Below are 10,917 nucleotides of genomic sequence, written 5' to 3'. Positions count from 1 at the left end.
AGTCAGGTGACGAGTGTAGTCAGGACCCTGAATTTCAGGAAAGCAAACATCCAGCTTTTAAAGGAGTTAGTCAATAGGACCCCCTGGGAAACTGCCCTTAGGGACAAGGGAGCAGAACAGAGCTGGCAGATCTTTAAGGACACTTTCCGTAGAGTGCAAGAGCTCTCAATCCCCAGGTGTAAGAAAGCAGACAAGGAAGGGAAAAGACCAGCATGGCTGAGTTGTGACTTGCTTGTCAAACTAAAGGGCAAGAAGGAAATGCACAGGCAGTGGAAGCAAGGACAGGTATCCTTTGAAGAGTATAGGGACACTGCCCGGTTGTGTAGGGATGGGGTCAGGAAGGCCAAGGCTCAGCTGGAGCTGAACTTGGTGAGTGAGGCAAAGAAGAATATGAAGGGCTTCTTTAGGTTTGTCAACCAGAAGAGAAAGGTTAAAGAAAGCATACCCCCTCTGATGAGCAAAACTAGGAAGCTGGTAGTAACAGACAAGGAAAAGGCTGAGGAACTTAACAACTTTTTTGCCTCAGTCTTCACTGGCAACCTCATTCCTCACACCTGCCGAGTCAATGAACCACGTAACAGGGACCAAGGGGGCAAAGTTCTTCCCACTGTAAGTGAAGATCAGGTTCGAGACCACCTGAGGAACTTGAACATACACAAGTCTATGGAACCTGACGAGATGCATCCCAGAGTCCTGAGGGAACTGGCTCATGCAGTTACCAAGCCACTCTCCGTGATATTTGAAAAGTCATGGCCATCAGGTGAAGTGCTTGGTGACTGGAAAAAGGGAAACATTACACCCATTTTTCAAAAGAGTGGAAAAGAGGACCCTGGGAACTACCCACCTGTCAGCTTGACATCTGTGCCTGGGAAGATCATGGAACAGATCCTCCTAGAAGCTATTCCAAGGCACCTGGAGGACAGGGAGATGATTTGAGACAGCCAACACAGCTTCCCAGGGTATACCCCAGGTATCAGGGGGATGATGTGATGGAGAACAGCCCTGTGGAGAAGGACTTGGGTGGGGTTACTGGTGGATAAAAAGCTAGACATGAGCTGGCAATGTGCACTCGCAGCCCAGAAAGCCAGCTGTATCCTGCACTACATCAAAAGCAGCACGACCAGCAGGTTGGGGGAGGGGATTCTGCCTCCCTGCAGCACTGCCTTCACCTCTGGGGTCCTCAGCACAAGAAGGACATGGACCTGTTGGAGCGAGTCCAGAGGAGGGCCATGAAGATGATAAGAGCACCTCTCCTGTGAGGAAAGGCTGAGAGAGTTGGGGTGGTTCAGCCTGGAGAAGAGAAGGGGACTTAAAGATGGAGACAGACTTTTTAGCAAGACCTGTTGCGACAGGACAAGGGGTAACGGTTTTAAACTGAAGGAAGGTAGATTCAGATCAGATATAAGAAACCAATTTTTCATGGTGAGGGTGATGAAACACTGGAACAGGTTGCCCAGAGAGGTGGTAGATGCCTTGTCCATGGAAACATTCAAGGTCAGATTGGACGGGGCTCTGAGCAACCTGATCTGGTTGAAGATATCCCTGCTCATCACAGGGGATGATGATTCTTAAAGGTCCCTTCCAACCCAAAGCATTCTATGATCCTATGATTCTATGTCTTTAAGATCTAATACCTATGAGGAGTATGTATTCAGCTGGAAAACTTCTGACCTGTTAACAAATGACACCTGGTTGTATTAGGTGTATTAATAACTGAAAAATTGAAGCTGCCTAGAGTGGGTGAGGCTAGCTCCTGTCCTTACTAATGTATATTCACAGAAGCTGTAATTTAGCCACAGAAATAGAAGAAAAAGGTACATGAAGGAATTCAAGAAATAAAGTATGAGGAATTATTCATAAAGCACCTATGGTTTGTTTGTTTTTACACCAGTTAGAATGAAAAATGTGCTGTGAATTGAATGAGGTAGTACTCAGAAGGGAACCCTTACTTCCTCCAGCCTTGCAGGTCCACTAAAGCTTTTAGGAATTTTTCAGTCTCTTTGACCCAACTCCAGGGATCTATATGTAATGTCTTCCTCAGCCTGGATATAAAGATGGCGAAAGTGAGCACTGAAAATAAATAACTTTGCAAAAAACCACAAAACTACTTTTTACAAGTACAGAGAATATATCGTGATCTTCTTTCTTTGGTTAGTATAATTTTCTTTCTCCATATAAATCTCTAAACAGAATTTTTTCCATGTTGTCTTGCAAATCCTTTGGGTTGGTGGAGTCTTCCTGGGTCAGTGGCTGTAGCAAGAAGGGAGCTAGTGCTTCTTATTTGATCAGTTCTGTTCTGATTTGTCTGCTTGAGGGTGAGAGAGCTTAGGGATGGCCGAAATGCAGTATCTACCCTAAGGCTGCAGCTGGAGAATGATGATCTAATTTCTAATGACTCTACTTGCAACAGTCAAAATCATTATTCAAAGGACAGCAAACATGGTTCTTTATGCCTTGAAGCCAACAGGCCAGATTAAAGTGGGAATCCCCGAGGGGAAGATATGCAATGGGTACTCTAATCTGTTTGGTTTCTTAGCCATGGAAACTATAGAATGGCTGGATTGTGATCCGCTTCAGAATTAAGAAAACATGAATGTACAAACAAAAATAAGGCCACCAACAATTGCATGTTGTTCTGTTTTACAGGCTATGTTTTGTTCAGACAATTCCATGTGATTGCTAGTGGCACCAGGGTTTAAGCTTTAACAGAGTATTCCTTGTCGTATATGAGTTTGTGCAAGCTCCCGGTTTCGGTGGGAGGTTTACTCAGTCTATCAGACCCATTAGCAGCTGTTCTGTCTTTCCCAATGACTACTTGCATTGTTCCTCCCTAACCAGGAATGAATCACAACCAAAAGTTACTGTCAGTTAAGCTGGTTTTTTTATTTCTTTTTTTTTTTTTCTTCTTCTTTTTTTTTTTTTTTTTTTTTAATATTCCAAAAGTGGCAAGTTATAAATGAAATACATTAAGTGTCAGATAAACTGACTATTATTAGAAAATGGATTCAGTTGTGGCTGATCTATACCTGTTGCTCGATGACTATGACAGTAAACATACATTATCATAACAAATATCTGCAAAATAAGTATTGATCCGTGACCATCTTCTGAAAAATATTAATAACTGTGTTTGCCTGTATAGAGAATTATCAATATTTAAACCAGAAGATATAGCCCTGTAGGATCTTGCTAACAGTAATCAATAGCTCTGTATTTCTGCATGTAATGCGAATTAGCAGTGTTGACATTTCCTGTAGTTTTTGCTTTAGGGAATCATCAGAATTATTCATTTTTGAGATCCATTGGCGGTCACTACCTGTATAGTTTCACAGGAATCTCTGTATACCTTAATAGTTATTTATTGTCTTTACATGAGTGCTTGGCTGAAATCAAAGCTCAACTAAGCTGTCGTTATATAGACATGTAGAAAAAGTATTCCAAAGGATTTATATAATCTGCATAAATGAGATACAAGAAGAGAAACAGTGTTGTGAAGTGTATTGACTGGGGTTGTTGGGTTATTGGCAAAATCAGGAAGAGAGCTCTGAACTCCTCAGTTCTTGTGAAGGTGACTTAGTTGATATGCTATAAATGATTTATTGGATGATTGAGATTTCTTCTCATTATTTTCCATCCAGCATGTCCATGTTAAAGAACAGATAAAAGATTTGTGTTTGGTGGCTCACTGTCATGAAAATTGTGCAAGTCAGTAATGCCTTCTCTATTCCTTGAACTTTGTCATGACATGACAGTGGATATGAAGGACGCTGCTGCAAATTTTCTTGATACTGGAGTAAATAATAATCTGTCTCAAGAAGAAGTTATACATTAAAAATACAATTTTTTGTTTCCATACAAAGGTGGTTTTTTTGGGGGTGAAGGGAGTGGATCAGGAATTAAATTACGATGAAGGACTTATTGAGGCATGAACTGTTGAGAAGGCTGGTATCTCAAAGTAAGAGGATATACTTTATATGTTCACGTATCAAATGACCCTGACAAATGTAAATAATTATAAATCTCATTACAGACTGATAACATAGCATGCAATTTTTAATAACTATATGGGCAAAGGGAATAAATGTAGATCTCTTAAACATTTACTTAATTAGCTCATGTTCCTGTTTTCTTCAGAAACAAATATCACATTTCTTTTATTATTTTTTTTTTTAATTAAATTTCTTAATGTAATTGACCTAAGGGCTTAGTAAGTGACTAAATACTTGCAAATAAATGAAATCAGATACAGGCACAAAACTGTAGTCAAGGCAATTTGTGGGGCCACAGGAGAGTAGGCTTTAATTTTTTAGTTAGAAATTGTGTATCCTTTTGATATCTATCACAGTGCTTCCCTGTCTTTAGCACTAGAAAGTTTTTTCATAAAGTCTGATTTCAACCTCTCTCAATGCACCACAAGCTTGTTTTTTTTTTTTCTTGTAGCCACCATGGACAACCATGTATATTATTTCTTTCTTTCCCTTTTGAAGCATCCTCTTACATGTTTAAAGACTGTCCTCAATTTCCCTCAAGCCTTTTACCTCTCCACCCCTCTGCACCCCTGGATTATGTAGTCTTTTCATCTTTAGACTAAACAAACCCAATTATTTCAGTCTTTCTTCATAGCTCGTGTTTTGCTGACGCCTCATTATTCCTGTTTCTCTACTCTGAAGAGTCTCCAGTTTCACACACATGATTTTTTTAAGTGTGATGCCTAAAACTGGGCATTATACTCTACCTACTTCATCTCCAGTCTTAATAGTGCTGAGTAGAATGGAAAAATTTTTGTGTCTGAAAATGTTTTTGTCATTTATATGTTTCTCCAACATTTGAGTTCTTTTCTAATAGCATGCCACTGCTCATTCATCTGCAATTTGTAGTCTGCTCTAGTCCCCAGGATCTTTTTTGAAGATCTATTACCTTGTCAGTCCTTCGCAATCTGGTACTTCCTGTTTGTGAAACTCTTTATTCCCGCTGAAGTACAACACTGCAAACCCGTCTAACTGAATTGCATCCTGTTTTTCTTTTTTTTCTAGACCATGTTTTCAGTCTGCCAAGGTCGCTGTGAGTTCTAATTTTGTGCTCCATCAGACTTGTAGAGATCCCATCTTAGCATCATCTTAGAAAGCAGCATACTTTCAAAGACTCATTGGGCTGCTATTGCCTGGTGGGGGGGTGTCTGAGGTAAGAGTAGGACTGCAGCATCTGGAGTTTAATGAATCATTAATAGCTAGGGGAATAATTTTCCAATGCTGTGCTGAATAAATCTGTTGTTTGTTAGTTACTGAGGATATTTTTTTCTTAAACGTACTGCCAGGAATCTGTAGTTTTCACTTTTGGCGATTTTGTTTCAAGATCAAGTGTTGTGGATTTATAATCTCCAACTGGAAATTTCACACCAAAAGCTTGCACCTTGCGATAGGGTAGAAGCTGCCTGGCTGCCTGGCAGAGCAGGGACACATCTGCAGTGAATTGTAATAATATACTAACTGCTTAGTACTGCCACTGAGAATTCAGCATTCTAATCTTGCTTCCCACTGACAAATTCTATAAATCTTGAGATTCTTTTGTTTTTTTCTCATTGATTGACTTGCAGAGTTAACCAACCTGGAAGAGATTTCAGATGGAATATTTGGTTCCAGTATTATTATTTCAGTATTTGAGGTTTATCAGTTGGTTAAGAATTAGTCACCAGAGGAATTTGTGAATCATTCTGAGTAATGAATAAATTTATGCCCTGATTGCAAACAATTTGTGAAAAGGAACAAAGGGAGAAATTAATTTTAAAAATGTTACTTCACTCAACTCCAATAGGACTTTTAGCCATCTTTTAAACCTTTATAGACCAGGGAACAGAAACAAATGTGGGGGCTTAATGTAGAGTCCAGAGAAAGTCAAAGGCAGAGTCAGGATTAGACTTTTTAGCTTTTATCTTTTGGTTTGATGATGACTCTGGTTTTGTTTCCCAATTCGTTCATGTCTTTAGAGTCCTTGAGGGTAGAGATATGGATAGAGAGCCTTGGAGAGCCATATAATACAATTTACTTTTTCAAACAGTGCTAACCACAGCTTTTGTGTTTCGATGTTTGAATCAAACTAAACAGATGAGGTTGCAATAAGTCCTTCTCTGCAATGCTTTTCAGTGATGAGTTGTTAGAAGAAAATAGTAAACCTAGTCATCCCTCCAGCTGCAGGGTAAATCACAGCTGGCAATATAGGAAAGTTGTATGATATAGAAAGCTATACAATATAGGAAAGGATTACTTATTCACTTCAAACCCTTCGATGTCTTGCCTGTCAGCAGTTCAGTCCATTTTACATACATACTCGGAGTACACCGGATGGAAATAGAATAAACAACTCAATTTTGTAATGAAGTAAACTATGCATCTATTCTAACAACTCTTACATCAGTGAAGGGCTAATATGGGATTGGTCCTTCTGTGCTCTGAAAAAGAAAAGCACAAGCCTATGACCCCAGAATACTGACTATGATGGTGGTATGCAACTACTGAACAGAATGCTCCATAGCGTTTTCATTTCAGGCAGGTTAAATATGGGATTTTCCCTCAGTGGTTAAGTAACACAGCTGAAAGCCACCATGAAATGCTTTTAAGGGATGATAAAACTAGAAGAAAGACTCGATTTCCAAGTGACACCATTTCTTCAAGCCTACCAACAGGCTTACCAGTGAAAGGGAGGAGGACAGCGACAAGAACTGCACCAATGACAGGTCGAGGCTGAGAGTGCAACACTTGCAGTTGCTTTGCAATTTACCTTGGTGGTGTGATTACACACAGTTATAATCCTGTTGCACTGACTGCTAATTCCAGAGCACTGTGTGTGCACAGTACAGCGTAAATTGGGCATCACAGAGTGACTGTTAAATGCAGAACATAAAGGACTAAGCAACTTGTAAGCAAATCAGAAGGGCAGGCCGATAGCTTTATGGGTAGGGTTGTTATTTTGGACTACTGTCTTAAAAATTAAATGATGATTCTTTATGTAGATCTACCAGGAGGAAATGCCAAAAATATGTAAGAAGAAAGATTATTCACAACCCAAATACTGGGTGCAAACACAGAAAATAAAATAAAAAGAGTAAGCTTTAGAAGTATGAAAGACAAACTTGAAGGAAAGGGCTAGGAAAGCTGAACAACAATATTCCTCATATTCAGCTGTAGGTCTGATTTCATCAGTTCCCTCAAATCACAGATCAGCAATATGGAAATCTTCAGTAAAAGGGACTGAAAAAGGTCAACAGTAAAGTTGCAAACTAAAATAAAAATCAAAGCTGTAGGGTTATGAGTAATAGTAGTAAACGGACCCCAAAACACAATCTACCAAACCAAGAGATTTTTCACATAAAAGGACCAGAGTAATAAGCAGTAATTGCATGTTACTGGGAGATACACTGCTGAGTTGCTAATACTTTAACATAGGATGGTTGTGGCAGCAATTTTTTCATTCACCTTATTTGAGAACAGCAATATTAGGAAATTCTGTAAATAATGGTTTGTTTGTGCGTGCTCACTTCTTGCCTTTGCCTTCTTCCTATTGGTTCTGTCAGAAATCGTATTTGGAGGAAAGATGCTCCAGCTTTAGAAGAAAGGAGGTTTTTGATTTTACAGAAGTGGTTCTAATACAAAGATCGGTAACATCCAAACCCCCTTTCTTTCTAACTTTCCTCACTAAAGTGGGAAGCTAGGTGCAGCTGGGTAAGGAGTCCGACATAATGAAACTCAATAACCACAGAGTGTTATTAAGCAGGTGTTCTTTGCAGCACTGGGCAGCACTGAGGATAGCTCCACCATGAGTGCTCCAACAATTTGGTAAACTTTCAGAGATTATATACCATACAGTTATACATATTCATAGGATTTCCAATAACTCATTTACATAAACATGAGAATTCCTGGTAGATATTACTGTATGCAAATGTCTGATCCACATTCACAGTCTTCTTCCCTGTTGGTCTTTGTCTTGGCTCATCACTGTCGCAAGTTCCTTATCTTGGTTCCTTATCTTGGTCTCTGTTATCTTGGTGTCTGTTGGTTTCTTTGTGCTCCTCAGGATGTGTCAGTCACAGTTGCAAATATGATATCCTTAGGTGCATTCTTGTCTGAGTTGTCTAAAGTGAGATTGTCGCAGAGCCTCCTTATCTTACAGCCATTCTAGCTATTCCCCAAATCACAAAGGCCCCTGTCCAAAATGAGATTGTCCTGGAGCCTCCCCATCCCACAGCCAGTCCAACCGTTCCCCAAAGTCCCTTCTTTGTTTAGTTGAGTAACTAAGATATTTACAACATCTTGCTTGTTCTTGGGACTTTTGGCTCTTTCAGTTCAATATTGCTAGTCAACTGATCACAACCCTCTAAATCTTCTGTGTGGTCAGGATTGCACTTCTATGCCTGCTCTTGACTTGGTGATTGACTGCAATGTGAAAACATATTCTGTTATTCTGTTGCATTTTAACTTAAAATATTATGGATATTGTCAAAGTACTGTGACTAGGTTAGTTGCCATGGAAAACTTCATTTCATAGTATTTGCTTTTCGTTATTAGTGATGATGTCTTTCAGATTACTTTTTCAGCTACAGATCCCATCACTCTGACTCACCGAAAATCCTGCTTTGTCAGTCTGGAGTGCTAGGCAGTTTGGGCAAAAACATTCCTGGCTTCTTCCTGGAGGCTGAGCCTGTGGTTTTGCATTTCTTTTGTCTAAATACAGAAAGACCACAGGCTATAGATAATGTAAATCTCTCCATTCCAAAGTCCTGGAGAGATTTACTGCTGTATGATGTCAGCTACCCGGCATGTAATCTTCCAGTGTGACACCTCCCACAAATGCTGACTGTATGAGTAGGCTTTATGGGCTTGAACCACACAGGGACTATAGAGACATTTGAGATTCTGGTCACAACGCACAAAAGCCTGGCAGCCAGGTGCTTTCAGAGCGATTTGGGCTAAAGAGCCTTCTGTGTCCTGCCTTCTCTTACCCCCAGGCAGCTCTGCTTCTACCTTCACCCTGCTGCATTGAATTGTGGTCATCAAGGACTGATAGGTCTGTCGGTGGAGTAAGTATGGGTTTTTTTGGTTTAAGCAGTTGTCTGTCTTACTCTGTGCTCTTATACATCAGCAGAGATTCACCATCGCAGCTGCATTTCGGTAGTTCTGGGTTCTGAAACGGGATCCTGGTGTGTACACAAAGTGCCTCGAAGTAGCCTTCACATTTGTCAATACAGCAAAGTAAAGAACAGTCAGGGATTTTGAGTCACTCTTTTTCTCCTACCAGGTAGATGTTCCCACTGGAAAGCAGCTGTTTTCAGGCCTCCAACCCAGCCTTGCAATGACCAATAGATGTGGGCAGAAATTTTTTTTTTAATTTCCTTGGAAAATAGAAGCTATAAAAATCAACACTGAAAGTAAGGAAACTCCAATTTAGACAAATCTGGATATTTTTTTTGCTGAGCAAAGACTCCTGCCATGGTGGACTGTGAAAGCTGGAGTACACGCAGGACTGATTTCAATTACATGGTCTGAATAAACACTGAGTTCACAAGCTGTTGTTGTCCTAATTGGTGAGATACCAGTTTCAAGTTCAAGTGCGTCAAACCCAATTCTTTATATTTCTTTATTCTTAAAGTTGGTTTTCTGTAACAGGGGAAGTCTGAAAACTAACTGGTTCTGCGTGGAGTCACTCACACATAAAGTTTTGTTATGCCATCATTAGCCCCACCACCAGCCTGTCCTGAACTGCTAAATTTGTGAGGCACAAAGAAATCTATGCACCTACGTTGCCTTACTTGCTTAAGTTCTCAGTAAGTTCACCTTTCTCTGTGGCTTCTGGCCAGCTTTCCTATGCAAGGGTGTGCTTCTAAGGTATTCACATGAAAGCCAGTGGCTTTCTGAACCTGATTTTCCAACACACAACTTCCCATATTCCTGAAGCAACAGTTGCTACCTATGGTGCAGCACCACCTTCTCCTCTTCCTGCACCTGTCAAAAGGTGTTGTTTATTTTATTTTATTTGTTTATTTTTTTTTTCCTAGTTATGAATTCTTATCTTTGCTTGCTTGAATTGCTTTCATTCCATTTCAGTGAAAAAAGGCATATTCTTTGAGAGATCACCAGACAATTCAGAAACTTGAACCTCTGCCTCTCAGAGTCCCACCTGATATACTGTACAGAAGAGACTCTCCCACAGCAATAAAAGATTCTGAGCCACCCCTGCAGTAGTCTGTGATATTTTTCATGCACTTGAAAATGACTAGAAGATAATTCAGGATTTTTTGATTAAAATTGTCATACCTCAGTTCCCCTTACCCTGGATTTTTGCTGTTACAAGGCTAAAAAATAAATCAGTGGCGTAGCTTAGGTTGGTTTGAGCAATGGCAGGGAAATAATCAGAGCACTTCACTGCAGCACCAAGCATGATGAGAATATCGCCTGAAGATGGGTGCAACTATGTTCAGAATCTGGTATGAAAGCACTAGTCTAAGCCCTGTGCTTGTGCTCTCTGTTCTGCACCTTGAAGTGTCTTGAACAAATTCCAGCCTGTGATTAGACTTGTTATCTGGGCTTTTTGCATTATCACAGACGAAATGCCAAGCAAGCACTTTGTTGTCAACAGCTTTTAGCTATCCCCTGCAAACCAACAGGAGCTGCTGGAGCTTTTGCTAAGCTTGTCACTGCTGCAATTTGCTTTTCATACATCTGTATGACTTGCAGCGTGCCTGCATCTCCTTAATGATCTAAAAATCAGGCATTGTGAGTAAGAAAGGTGGAGTGGGGTGGTTGAGGATTGGAAAACATTTCACTGCATCTGTGTCTGCAGCTTGCAGACTGATACATGTGAGGATTCGTTTATTATTTAAAAAAATAGTAAATCAGAAGCATATAGCACTGTGTCCCTATCACT

The sequence above is a fragment of the Cariama cristata genome, unplaced genomic scaffold (assembly GCF_000690535.1).
Source record: "Cariama cristata isolate BGI_N322 unplaced genomic scaffold, ASM69053v1 scaffold1893, whole genome shotgun sequence".
NCBI classification, from domain to species: Eukaryota; Metazoa; Chordata; class Aves; order Cariamiformes; family Cariamidae; genus Cariama; species Cariama cristata.
The sequence above is the reverse complement of the archived record's forward strand: the minus strand, read 5'-3'. Positions refer to the sequence as shown.